Genomic DNA, 14722 nt, shown 5'->3' on the forward strand with positions numbered 1-14722 from the left:
TAAATAAATCTAGCCTGATACAATCTCACTTTATACAGCTTGCTTTTCAGAAGATAAGAACAAAAACATATCAAATTAAAGAAAGGAAAATCCTAATAAATCTTCCAACATAGTATGCTGAAGTTCAAATTTCAAACCATTATTAAAAAATGTAATCTTACATACTTCCAATTGCTTATATTCGTGGGCATTAAGGTGGACTGTCAGTTTAAAAGCTAAGCAACTAGTCTTAAGCTTGGTAGTTTTGAAAACTTATAACATTATTTGTTTCTTTTAACATTTATTTTCAAACAGGCTTTCGGCCTTTACCTTGAAGAGTTTTAGATCTTGTGGTTTCTTGTAGTGGGTGGGCTGGGTTGAGCTACCCTTTACATATATGGATAGGGATAATATTTTGTTTTAAATGTATACTGGTTTTAACATTTGTATTATAGTAGGGTTGCCATATTTCAAAAAGTGACAATCAGGACAGAAAAGTGGTTGTTGAACATTTTTTGGCAAAGTTGTTGAGATTTTTTTCGTCTTGCCCCAAGTTGTTCAGTTTTTATTTTTTTTCAAAATCTTGGGAAAAAATTGAGGGGGAAAACCAGCAATTTCCACCCGGACACAGCTTCCGACGGCCGATTGCTGGCTTATGTCTGGGAAATTCCAGATGTATGGCAACCCTAATTATATTGTAAGTCGCTTTCAGTTTACTTTTTTTTTGGGGGGGGGACCTAATAAACACATTAATTATTATTATTATTATTATTATTATTATTATTATTATTATTATTAATATTTTGCAGATCTCACGTGTACATGGCCTACTCCAGAAACTAGAATATATTGTTGGATATCTGTATTGCAAGACACAGGTTGAGACCCTGTGCCACCCCCCTTGCAAGTACATTGATTTGGGGAGGGAGACAGTACAAGTAAGCAATCTTGCTCCTTCCTCTGAAAGAGCAGAACTGGGTTTGTGATTTGCATTGTCCGCAGTACAAGGAACGCAATAAGTGGAAGGACCCCCAATGGTCAATTTCTCCTTGTGTTAAGTCATGCAATGTACATCACTTCCTTTTTCTTTTTTGTTATCCATCTTATTGCCAGTGCCCCCTGCTGGAGACAAAGTGAATGAGCGTTAGGAAGAATGCTGTCTCTCACTCAGAGCATGGATAGGTTACGAATTTAAAGTGCCGGTTTGTGCTGGACCGTCTTGGCTGTGAGTCCTGGAAGACCTGCTCCCTGGATTGGTTGGACAGGGCCCTGACTGACTCCAGCTGCAAAAGCTCAGGCTTCTGAAGAGGCCACAGACCACCTTGACTGTCTCTTAGGCCATTGAGCCTGAGCCGCCATTGGCAGAACTGGCAGCGACAGCGGCAGGTATGTTCTCTGCTTACGAGAATATTCTATTCTGTCGTTAATTACACTCTTCTAAATGTGCATTTTATATTTGACTTCTTTTGGGAACGTTTTCTTTCGAAATGTTTTGATATTTCGTCGGCGTTAACTTTGCTGCGTTTAACGTGCATTCGATCATTGACCTTTGCAATGTTTTATTTTGAAATCTTTAATATATTTCAGCTTCTGGTTAATTAGGTTGCTTTGAATGTATACTTCATACTTTCATATTTTGTCTTTCTTTAACAGTGTTTTCTCCTGATTTGCTTTTTATGACGATTTCCTGCGTTGTCAACCGCTTTGAGATTTTTTTCTTTAAAATGTAAAGCGGTCTAGAGAGGAAATGAATGAATCAAAACATTCTTTTTCCTCGTGTGTGTGAAAGAGAGAGACAGACGCGTTTCCGCCAGCGATAGCATACATTGCAAAAACTTCTGTCACAATGTGCTTGCTGGTCTTTTAAAGCACAGTGGTGCCTCGCAAGACGAAATTAATCTGTTCCGTGAGGCTCTTTGTATAGCGGTTTTTTCGTCTTGCGAAGCAAGCCCATTGACAGCTTAGCGGATTAGTGCTATTAGCGGTTTAGTGGCTTTTAGTGGCTTATCAGCTTAGCGGATCAGCTGATAAGCGGCTTAGCTGCTTAGGAAAAGGGGGGGGGAACCCCGCAGGAACTTGCAAGACATTTTCGTCTTGCGAAGCAAGCCCATAAGGAAATTTGTTTTGCGGAGCGCCTCCAAAACGGAAAACCCTTTCGTCTAGCGGGTTTTCCGTCTTGCGAGGCGTTCGTCTTGCGGGGCACCACTGCACCTTGGGATTTTATGTTGCTTTTGCAACAACAGACTTAGGCAGCCCACCCTCCTAGAAATCTTGCCTGGAGCCGCTGAGGGGAGATGGTGTTTGTGTACCTTATTAAACTTTCCAATGGGAGAATATTTCCCAAAGAAGACACTGTGGAAGAGTGTAGACCAGGGGTCAGCAAACCTTTTCAGCAGAGGGCCGGTCCACTGTCCCTCAGACTTTGTGGGAGGGGGGGGCGGACTATATTTTGAAGGGAAAAAATGAACAAATTCCTATGCCCCACTAATAACCCAGAGATGCATTTTAAATAAAAGGACACATTCTACTTATGTAAAAACGTGCTGATTCCCGGACCATCTGCGGGCCGGATTTAGAAGGCGAATGGGCCGCATCCAGCCCCCGGGCCTTAGTTTGCCTACCCCTTGTGTAGACTGTAGCTGTGGCGCTCTAAAAACACACACAACCCCTGTTAGATGCCCTGGCTTGTTGGATGGGACGGCGGATAAAGGGGCTTGGAGGATGGATGGGGAAATAGGGCGGGGGGCTTTTGGTGAGAGCCAAAGGCATGTCAAGCTGTCAGAGATGCAAAAAGAGATAAATGAATGGCTGGGCTCCAGCATGAATAAATGAACTCTCCTTCTCTTGCTGGGCAAAAGGGTTATATGTGATCCAGAGAGAAAGAGAGCAACAGCCCCCACCTCCAACTCTCCCCATGGGTCCACAGAATCGGGGGGGGGGGGGTCTGAGTCTATTTGACAAGGGAAGAAGAAGAATGGTGGATGAAATGAACATGGAAGGCTCTGATGGAGGGGGGCCAGCAAACACCGCTTGAACCTGATGCTTGTGTTGAGGGGAGCCGTTGTGTGTTTGTGTATGAGCTGATCACCTGCGCCCTCCGTTGTAGTTCCTCCTCCTTAATCTGGCCTAGGTCTCTCCTTGCCAGCGTAGGCATCCCAGGGTGTTATCTATCCTCAGAGTCTAGCGAAGGATTAATTGTTGTTGTTGTTGATTACCAGCCCTTCACCTTAAGGTTGCAGCCAGGGCGGATTTCAATTAAAACGCAAAGACAGTTGAAAGCAACTTAAAATCACAGAAATAAGTGGGTCTTAAAATATAACCATGACCCTTTTAACCCACGTGCTCAGTGCATTACGGAGCAAAGTCTAGCCCACTCTCCCCACCTTGGTATAACTTGTATAAATTCCTCAACCAGAAGCCCTGTTTATTAACTAAGGAGAAGGGCTGCCCCTCAGTATTATTACTAATATTACTGTTGTTATGATTGCTGAGTCTGCTCAGCATCTTTCAATAGCAGACTAGTGTTTGGTGTTTCGTTTGGTGCAAAGGAGAAAAGGCGGCAGCGTGCATTAGGCTGAGGCCTCCATCCTTTTGCGAACTCTGTGTGCTTTACTCCCAAGTAGACGTTATTGGATGGCCGTTGCTCTTTGAGGCGTATTGGATCTGTCATTCGGACTGCTCTCGAAAGTGACGGATCAGGATTTGTAAGGTAAGAAGGTGGCCTTATAGCTCCTGGAGGTTCCTGATGTCTGCGGCTTATAGGGGTGTTTTAATTCTCTCCAGAGCGATAGGTGAGGCAGCCCTCTCTCCCTGCCAACCACCCCCATAGTTAAATGGAAAATATCCATATTGGAGTCCGGAGGAGAAGGCACAGAACGCAGCGGCGGGCTTCTGGAAATCTTACGGACGAAAGTGGAGCTGGGGTCAGAGGTCGCCATGCTCAGGCATCTACCAAGGGGCTGCCCCCCTCCCACAGGGGGCCAACTAGCAAGAACTGTGGTGAGGAGGAGACGGGGGTCTGATGGAGGCAGGGGAGGGGGGCACGGAGGGGGCCAATTTTGGCACCAACACTGGGCAAGAGCGAGGGTGTTTGTGTGAATGCATTTGCCTGGGCCCACCTTTGTGGATGCTGTGAGGGGAGGGGGAAGGTGGGATTGTGGGTTTGAAACCAATCTCCCCCCACGCTCCCCCAAGTCCTATCTATTTATCCTTCCATGTGCCTGCACATCTTTTATATTTTTTTCCACCCCTCCCTTTTCCCCTTTCTCCTCTTTTCTAATTCTTCCTCACTCACCCCCCCTTCTCCCCTTAGCTCCCGGGCTCCCCCATGCATGAAAAGAGCCCTTATTTAATTTAGTCGCCACGAAAATCGATTCTGCCATTCGATACAAAATAAGAATCAAGCAGATTAAGGGACGGAAATTAACTCTGAAAATATTTTTGATGGAGTGCCTTGTAGTCTCCCCGCCAAATGGACTGCAAAGTGGAACAAATGACGGGCAGCTAGTGCTGGCGACAGGAGCTTTCCATCTTCCCATTATCCACTAATGGGAAAGGTCCCGCTCTCGAGCCTTGGCCCACGGATTAATCACAACCCAGCCTTTATGAAGATTTATTTCTCCTTGCCGGCAGCCCGCGCCGGGATGAAGTCATAACGCTCGGGGGAGTGGAGCGCTCCCCGAAAGGAGGGGAGGAAGTGTTTAGAAAGGAAGAGGAGAGAGGAGAGCCGAAATAAATAAAAAATAAAAAGAGATGCTGGCTAAAAATAGAGGAGGAAGGGGAGGACGGAACAGAGGAGGCCCCGGAGGAGAGGGAGGATAGACCGAAAGCCAGAAATTTATTTCATTTTAAACTTACACCCCGCTTTTCGTATAGACGTTTGCGAATCTCAGAGCGGCTCCCAACAGACAGCAAACGATTAAAAAAAATTTATCCATCAGTTAACACATCCACAATTTGAAGAGTTAAGAACCTTTATTGTAGTTCGCTTTGGAACGGCTTGGTTGTTCGGTCATTGTAATTTTTTAAAATCCGTTTTGATCATCGTGTATGATGTTGTTGTAACCGGCCCTGGGCGTTCATGGCGAAAGGCGGGCGAGAAATATTATAAATCAGCAAACAACTGCAGGGGTTGAAATGGAAAAAAGAGGAAGAACTCTATTAGCCATCCAGGGGGGATTGAAAGGGGTTTAACTCAATACAAAAGGAGCCCATCCTCAGAGCTCACATGATCTCCGTGGGGAACTCATTCTGCAAAATGGAAGCTATGAAGGAAAAGTCACTTCTCTATGAACTCCAACCAACCAATAGATGGTGGTTGTCAGGAAGGCCCCCGCCCCACATACTTCACAGTAACCAGGGCAGTGGGGCTGGGCTTGTATACACCCCATACATGGCTTCCCCCCAAAGAATCCTGGCAGCTGTAATTTGTTAAGGGTGCTGGGAACCGTAGCTCTGTGGAGAGTGAACTACAGTTCCCAGAATTCTTTGGAGGAAACCACACGGTTTAAACGTGGTGTTGATTCAGTTTGCTGGGGATTGAGACAGTGGCGAATGAGTTTCTTCAGGGTATTGTAGTGCTAGACACATCTTCCTCCTCAGACATGAGCAATTTCTTGACCTATCCCACTTTGTTTTGGAAAAACCCAGTGATATATTGGTGCAGTAGTAAAAGCAGGGCAGGGTGCCCACTTAGGCGTTGCCCCAAAGAGGACACGCATCACCCAAAAAAAGATGTACCGGAATTGCAAAAAATGTGCATATGGTAATTTATTTGCCCATATGCAAATTTGGAAATATTTACTATTATTTAAATTGGAAACTAGCAGTGGCGTAGCGTGGGTTGTCAGCACCCGGGGCAAGGCAAGTAATTTGCGCCCCCTAACCCGTGGATTTGCGCCCCCTAACCTATGGATTTGCGCCCCCTAACCCTAACCCCCAGATGTTGCGGCCGGTGCGGCCGGCCCCCCCCCTGCACCCCCCACGCTACACCACTGGAAACTAGCTAACCCTAGTGGGAAAGGCTGTGAACAGGTGAGGCCAGGTGTTGGGCCACTTGCTCTCAGTACTCATCGTTCTTTATCTGTGGACCAAAGAGCCCATTTGCAAACAGAAGACTACCCTCTGTGAAGTAGGATATGGCCGCCCCAGGGTCAGGCAGTTGCAAGCACCTAGCCATGAAAAGGACTTTACCTAGAGCAGGGCTGGAGGGCCTGTGACTTTCCATACGTCATTGGACTCCAACTCCCATCAGCCCCAGCCAGCATGGCCAAGGGTCAGGGATGATGGGAGGTGGAGTCAAGTAGGAGACTATGTCTGAATGCTGCCCCCACATAAAACAACAACCTCTCTGCAGATGATTATTACTAATTTTTTTGGAGGGGGCACACATTCAGGAGCAAGATTGTAGCCCAGGCCTCTCCCTGCTGTGCTGATTTTTTTAATGTAGAGGAGCAATAGAACAGTGAACCCCCATTTGTAGGCTATAGCAGCACAGTCCACTCTGTAATCACATAGCTCCTTTAGCTCATTTCTGGACAATATTGAAGCTTGTGTAAACCAGGACAGAGTCTATGGTGGTGTTTCAAGGGCTGCCAGGAGTTTGCATTGCCTGCCTGGGCCTGGTTTGTGCATGGCTTAGTGGGAATGTTACGTTTTGTTTAACTTGCATGGAGTCCTGCAGTCCCAGTTCAGACAGCGTAATCAGCTGTCTCAGGATCCCCATTCTGTTTCATGTGTGTAGATCAGGCCCCACACAATACACACAATGAGGTGACGGATTTTCCACCTCATGGTGCCTCTCATTATGCTATAGTTTGCAGCGCCACCTGCCTGTAGCCAAGCAAACTGCAGTATGATGACACGCTTACCATTTTATTATATGCAAAAGATAGCATTTCTAAATGTGTATGTGCAAACATGTTTGTATCAGCATATGCAAATTTTGTGCAGATCTCTGCCTTTTTGGGAGGGTTGATACATGAGGAGCTATCTGATCTGTACCTGGGAAGTGTGTCGTTGCTGTTTGGCCAGCAGTATTCTTCATGGGAAAAGGCCAACGATATAACTGGCCTACACAGGTCTCTGCAGGATGGTCAGCAGCCATATGGCAGCATGATGCTGATCTACTGCCTCCTGCGACATCTTCCACTAAAGATGTGGGGTTTTCCCTGAGTCCTATCTGTTACATTACCTTGCAGGCCTTTGGGGGCAAGGGAGGCAGATGAACCATAATCTTCAAATCCACAGCTTTCATTAAAAAAAAGAGTACGTTTCTGGCATTTGTAGAACCTGAGATATGAGGCAAAATGTACATTATTATTCTCATTCGCCTGCTTCTTTTACTATGCCCCCTCCCCCCAAAAAATCCAGGAGGACACCCATTCCCTCATTCTATGTAATGTTTTCAATTGCAGTTGCTTGCTCTGTTGGCATATGCTTCCTCCCATTTTGCTGGAGAGTTAGGAGCATTCCCCCAGTTTTCACACCCCATTTCTCCGGGGTGGGGGCTACTAAGACGAAAATAACTCTAGAATTAGAGGGCCCAAGCATTCCCGTACTCAGCTGATCTTGTTACCTATAACTGGGGCTTAGTTAATTTCTAAAATGAGGTGCTGAAACACATCTGGAATACAGTGGTACCTCGGGTTACATATGCTTCAGGTTACATACACTTCAGGTTACACACTCCGCTAACCCAGAAATAGTGCTTCAGGTTAAGAACTTTGCTTCAGGATAAGAACAGAAATCGGGCTCTGGCGGTGCGGCGGCAGCAGGAGGCCCCATTAGCTAAAGTGGTGCTTCAGGTTAAGAACAGTTTCAGGTTAAGAATGGACCTCCAGAACGAATTAAGTACTTAACCCGAGGTACCACTGTAAAGTACTTGGAACAAAAAGTCCTGCTCCTAATCTCATTACAGAGAACTGGTGCTGGTTACTTGAAGGGAAACTCTGCACATGCACAGGCTCACCTTTGACTTGTGCCTTTGAAAAGAGCTTGTTGTTCCTGCATTTTAACCCAGCCCTCCCTCCCAAGAAGCATAGGGCACATGGATACAAAAGCCTTGCGAGGCAGGCCAGGCTGGTACCAGCCCAAGGTTACCCAGGGAGATTTCTGGGTGACTGGAGACTTGAACCTGGTTCTCCCCCGTCCGAAGCGCAGTACCCTAACCACTGTGCAAAACTACCTCTTGGGTTGCATGCCTTGGTCTCGGCCCTTTTGCTTTTTTAAAGTCCTTCTTCTCCCCCTCCCTCCTTTACCTGGTCAGAGCCTCTCCCCACTTTTCCTTCTGCTCTAAGAGCCTGTCTGCAGCCCGCCTGTAGCTGATCAATGGCTTATTGCTAGCTATTTGCTCCCCCTTCATTTCTCCATCCATCCCTCAAATCCCGCCAGGATCAGAGAAACGGATGGGTCTTTAAACAGATCCCGTAATGTACCAGATGTCCCCAGCCCTTGTTCCATACTCTATCATCCCTCTCTCCCCCTTCTTGCTCCAAGAACAACGGGTCATTTTTCTTGCAGGTGTCCTTCTAAATTTCCCCCTCTCCTGGACAGAGATTCCGCCCACTAGCTGTCTTCCCGGCTGAAGCCTGCTAGGGCAGGGTTGCCACCTTTTCAAGCTGGTCCTGAGCTTATGCCTTTTGCAGCCTGACACTCAGGGAGACAGGGCTGGTGGTGCTTTCCTATCTCCTTGTCAGGAAAAACTTTGCCTTGCTTGTTATAATTTATTTAAAATACTTGTTGGCTGCCTGCTTGGGCCAGGCCCTCCCAAGGCAGAATCCAAAATATAAATCCCTGATATGAAATCGATCGTGGTTTTAAAATCATAGAACATCATAAGAACAGAATGGATAATACCAAGAAGCAGGAATAATATCAGGCCGCAACGAGGGGCCTGCCAGTGTGCGAAGATAACCTGCCCCCTTCCAGTTTATATACAGTGGTACCTCAGGTTACAAACACCTCGGGTTACAAACACTTTGGGTTACAGACTCCACTAACCTGGAAGTAGAGTGGTACCTCGGATTAAGAACTTAATTTGTTCTGGAGGTCCATTCTTAACCTGAAACTGTTCTTAACTTGAGGTACCACTTTAGCTAACGGGGCCTCCTGCTGCCGCCGCGCTGCCACCACACGATTTCTGTTTTCATCCTGAAGAAAAGTTATTAACCTGAGGTACTATTTCTGGGTTAGCAGAGTCTGTAACCTGAAGCATCTGTAACCCGAGGTACCACTGTAGTACTTCGGGTTAAGAACTTTACCTCAGGATGAGAACAGAAATCGTGCGGCGGCAGCGGGAGGCCCCATTAACTAAAGTGGTACCTCAGGTTAAGAATGGTTTCAGGTTAAGAACGGACCTCAGGTTCTCAGATGTGCAGAACCTCACTTCACTTCCAAGCCAGAGAAGAACTTCTGGAGGGGACTGTTTGTAATAATAATAATAATAATAATAATAATAATAATAATAATAATAATAAAATTTATACCCCAGCCACAATGGCACCTCGGGTTAAGTACTTAATTCATTTCGGAGGTCCATTCTTAACCTGAAACTGTTCTTAACCTGAAGCACCACTTTAGCTAATGGGGCCTCCTGCTGCTGCCGCGCCGCTGGAGCCCGATTTCTGTTCTTATCCTGAAACAAAGTTCTTAACCTGAAGCACTATTTCTGGGTTAGCGGAGTGTGTAACCTGAAGTGTATGTAACCTGAAGTGTATGTAACCCGAGGTACTACTGTATTAAAAACACAATACAGCATCAAACATTAAAAACTTCCCTAAACAGGGCTGCCTTCAGATGTCTTCTGAAAGTCAGATAGTTGTTTATTTCCTTGACATCTGGTGGGAGGGCGTTCCACAGCGCAGGCGCCACAACCAAGAAAGCCCTCTTCCTGGTTCCCTGTAACTTGGCTTCTCGCAGTGAGGGAACCACCAGAAGACCCTTGGCACTGGACCTCAGTGTCCGGGTAGAATGATGGGGGTGGAGACGCTCCTTCTTCTGACTAACAAACTGAGGAAATTCATATTCTGAACCAAGTAATTACAAACTTCGTTGATAATCTCTACTTTCATTTCTGCTTAATGTGTTGAGGATCAAACCCACTAAGGCTATGTGTGTACTGTGATCAGGAGGGGGGGCATATTGTGCCACTGGAGCAGAATTCAGATGTTTAAGAAACTCATTTTTCATTTTGCTTTAGCTGAGATTCCTGCATTGTTGGTGTTTGGACTAGATGACCCTTGGGGTCCCTTCCAACTCTATAATGCTATGATTCCATGATTTTTTTTAAAAAAAACCATGTTTTAAGACCTTATTGTTACAAATATACTCCTGAGGCTGTTTGAGCAACGTCTGATAAAATCTCACAATCCTGCATTTCTTCTTGCAGAATGGAATTTTTTGGATGGGTGGGTGGGTGTCATTTTGGGGTTTTTTAAGGGCACAACATTGACAAAGTTTTCTACCCTGGAAACCTTAATTCCGAAACTCCATTGTGTTGGGAATAGCAGTGAGAGGTGGTGAAGAAAGTACTGTATTTTCTGGCGTATAAGACTACTTTTTAACCCAGGAAAATATTCTCAAAAGGGGGGGGGCGTCTTATACGCCGGCTACAGCAGCAGCTCCTTCAGCAACTCCCCACCAAAGGAGAAAACGACAGCAAATTAAATCAGAGGACACCAAGCTCTCTAGATGAAGCAGAAATACGCTTGAAAATTGGCCCCAGAAGCCCCCGGCCACTTGGAAGTGGAGCAGATTTCCGAGTTGGACTGGAGACTGGGTTTTTTTTTTTAAAAATTATTTGGTGTGCATTGGAAAAGGGGTAGTCTTATATGGCAAGTATATCCCAAACTCTATATTTTAACTGAAAAAGTTGGGGGGTCGTTTTATACGCCAGAAAATACGGTACTTGGAGAAATTCAGGGAGAAGAAGACTATTGAAAGCTATTACCATGATGGCTCTGCCTCCCCAGTTGAAGGCAGTAATGCTTCTGAACATCAGTAGCTGGAAACCACAGGAGGGGGAAATGCTCTTGCACTCAGATCTTGGCTGCAGGTTTCCCATGGGCATCTGCTGGCCGCTGTGAGAACAGGATGCTGGACTTTAGATGGGCCATTGGTCTGATCTAGGAGGGCTCGTCTTATGTTAACTCTGCAATGTTGAAGCAATGATTCTTCAACGTTAACTTCGTTGGACTGGTCATGTTGTGCAGATGCCTGATGATCGTCTTCCAAAGCAACTACTCTAATTCCGAACTTAAAAATGGAAAGCGTAATGCTGGTGGTCAACCAAAGAGGTTCAAAGACTGTCTGAAGGCAAATTTTTAAAAATGTAGTATAAACACCAGCAATTGGGAAACACTTGCCTGTAAGCGCTCCAGTTGGAGAACAGCCTTTACCAAATGTTTCATGGGCTTTGAAGACACTCGGACTCAAGACGCAAGGGAGAAATGTGCTAAGAGGAAGGCATGCTTGGCAAATCCACACCGTGATCAACTCCAGCCCAGAAACCAATGTCCCCACTGTGGAAGGACGTGTGGATCCAGAACTGGCCTCCACAGTCACTTATGGACTCATTGTTAAAACTGTGTTTATGGAACACAATCTTACTCAGCTATGAGTGATCATCAAAGAAGAAGATATGCTCACACACAGAAAAAACCTTTGCATATGCTCAACAGCATACTCATCTTTATTGTTTTGTTTTGTTCTTTGGGATCTGGTCAGGAGGCAAAGTTAACACACATACATAACCGAAAGCCATTTTATACAAAAGCTCTCCTTTTGAACTCCAGCCCTGGCAGAAGAATAAGGAAAAAAGCAACACCGCGCAGGTCATTAGCAAATAACTCCAACGGATATGTCTCCCAGTGATTGGGGCATAAGGAAGTGAGGAGCTGGTTTCAGAAGATGAAATAAGGAAAGCTGTAAAGAAAATCAGCATGTTAAAAAGAGAAGCCCCGGGGCCTGCTGGTTTTACAGCCAACTTCTATCGTGCGTTTTTTTATCTGAACCTCTGAAAAATATATAGAATAATGAAACATTTGGAAAGAGGGTGGTAGTGGGGGGGGGGAGAGAAAAGAACAGGAACAGCAAATGCCCCCCAGGGTTGAGAGAGGGCAAGTGATATGAGAAGCTCCACTAGGGCTGCCAAGCGGCCAAAAGAGATCTGGGCTCGTCAGGATTTCTTTTTTCTTTGAGGCCAGTGGATGGAAAAGAAAAGGCCAAGAATCTTTCATTTTTACTAAGCCACTTTTCTGTTGTTTTCCTGCATCGTAGGCAAATAAGCAGCTGGGGGGGGGTTGAGCATTGCCCACCCCGCAATGAGATCTCTAGGCACCACGACAAGGCACAGCAAAAAGGCATGAGCCTGGGTAGAAGGAGACACATATTTGCATGCGCTAATTCATATGGTGTCTTTGTCCATGGAGTTTTCTTGGCAGGAATACTGGAGTGGCTTGCCGGTTCCTCCTCCAGGTGGATCACGTTTGGTCAAAGCTCTCCTCTATGACCTGTCCATCTTGGGTGCCCTGTTCGGCATAGTTCATAGCTTCTCTGAGTTATTCAAGCCCCTTCGCCATGGCAAGGCAGTGATCCATGAAGGGGATCACTTGTTCTCGAAGCTACCAGCATGAGTTTGAGCAAACTGCGGGAGGCAGTGGAAGACAGGAGTGCCTGGCGTGCTCTGGTCCAGGGGGTCACGAAGAGTCAGACACGACTAATCGACTAAACAACAACAACAACAACAATTCATCTGGAGAGGTACAATTTGGAAATCATCACTGTAACTTAAACAGTGTTCGAAACTCATGCTGGTTCGAAACTCCCGTTGTTCTAGGTGTATTTTGTGACAGAGAATTTCATTAGCACGAGCAGTTTCTGAGCTATGGGACCTAAGATTTCAGATTAAAACTGCAGAGTAGAAAGAAAGGAGGACCTTTTTCTGCCTCCCCACTTCCAGCTGTTCTCTGAAGACTGGAGAAGAGACCCTCTTAAGAATATTAGGGGGTGGGCAGGGGAAGGACTAGACTAGGCACCCCCAAACTCGGCCCTCCAGATGTTTTGGGACTGCAATTCCCACCATCCCTGACCACTGGTCCTGTTAGGGATGATGGGAGCTGTAGTCCCAAAACATCTGGAGGGCCAAGTTTGTGGATGCCTGGACTAGACCATGTGAAAAATGAACACAATATTGTAGCTGCCATTCATTCATTTTCAGCTTTGTATTCTGGTTATAAAAAAAAGTGCGCCTAGACATTCCATTGTTGCACTCATAACCTAGGCTTAAGGTGCCATTTAGTTCCTGGCTTTCATATCTCAGTGTCTAACATTGAACTTAAATAGAAACGCTGTGATCGTCACTGTGGTGGGCAAGGCTGTGATCAGATGACCTATGTGCCTTCTCAAGTCTTCTGTCCAGAGACGAAGCATTGATGGATAACTTCAAGGCCCCTCCTGCTTTCCCCTTCTTATGGTTCCTTACCTTCAATAATAATATAATAATGATGATTTATTATTTATACCCCGCCCATCTGGCTGGGTTGTCCCAGCCACTCTGGGCGGCTTCCAACAGAACACTAAAATACAATAACCTATTAAACATTAAAAGCTTCCCTAAACAGGGCTGTCTTCAGACGTCTTCTAAAAGTTTGGTAGTTATTTTTCTCTTTGACATCTGGTGGGAGGGTTTCCACAGGGGTGGTGCCACTACTGAGAAGGCCCTCTGCCTGGTTCCCTGTAACTTGGCTTCTCGCAGTGAGGGAACTGCCAGAAGGCCCTCGGCGCTGGACTTCAGTGTCCGGGCAGAATGATGGAGGTGGAGACGCTCCTTCAGGTATACTGGACCGAGGCCATTTAGGGCTTTAAAGGTCAGCACCAACACTTTGAATTGTCCTCGGAAACGTACTGGGAGCCAGTGTAGGTCTTTCAAGAAGGACATCTGGTGAGAACAGAATGCTGGTCTAAGATGGGCCGTTCGCCTGATTTGCCAGGCTCGCCTTAGATTCTCAGGATATCATCAAATAGAGAATTGTTCTCTGGCAGCTCTTCAAATAGAGGACTGGCCTCTGTAAAGCAGGGTGCATGGACACTGTACCCCAGACCCAATGCAAATGGCTGATATGTCCTTACACCAAGGGTGGATAACCAGTGGCCCGTCAGGTATTGCTGGACTACAATTCCCATCATCCCTAGCCATTGGTTGTACCAGCTAGGGCTGGTGGGGGCTGGAGTCCAATAACCTTAAATACGTATTTAAGCCACAGGTAATCAGTGTAGACAATTCTGAGCTACATAGACCAGTGACCTGGCTCAGTATAACATTTCGATACTTAAATACGAATCCATGGCAGCGCTCAGAGCTGAAATCCAATCCTGTTAATGTATACTAAGAAGTAGGCACATCTCTGCTCACTTGGCCTTATTTCCAGGTAAGAATCTTGGGGACAATCGGTCAGGTCGTGTATCTGCAGCAGGGACCAGAGGAGGAATGACCGCTGGGAGGAGCACAGAAAGAAAAAACACCTGCTTCAGCATAACAGAATGGCTTCCTCTGTCCCAGCTGCAACAAAACATGTCTCTCCTGTATTGGTCTCTACAGCCACGGCAGGCGCTGTAACTCCCCAACCGTTTGACTTCACTCCTCCATTGTCTCTCGAGACAGACGGATGCCAACCAATTCCCAGGTAAGATCACAGCCTAACCCCTATCCCAATTAAAAATCAACTGTAAAAATCAAGAAACGATC

General features: G+C 46.0%; 1 protein-coding gene across 1 annotated transcript in view; it reads left to right on the top strand.

Annotated features, from left to right (window-relative positions):
* The first annotated feature begins 1019 nt into the window (after positions 1-1019).
* The window catches only part of ERFL (ETS repressor factor like), a 153554-nt gene continuing 139851 nt past the window's right edge, over positions 1020-14722 (top strand). Inside the window, exon 1 of the mRNA XM_081922250.1 lies at positions 1020-1365. The gene's annotated coding sequence lies outside the window, so the exon portion shown is untranslated. The remainder of the gene's footprint in view (positions 1366-14722) is intronic.

Source organism: Podarcis melisellensis (assembly GCF_964234715.1).
Source record: "Podarcis melisellensis genome assembly, chromosome: 8".
Lineage (NCBI taxonomy): Eukaryota > Metazoa > Chordata > Lepidosauria > Squamata > Lacertidae > Podarcis > Podarcis melisellensis.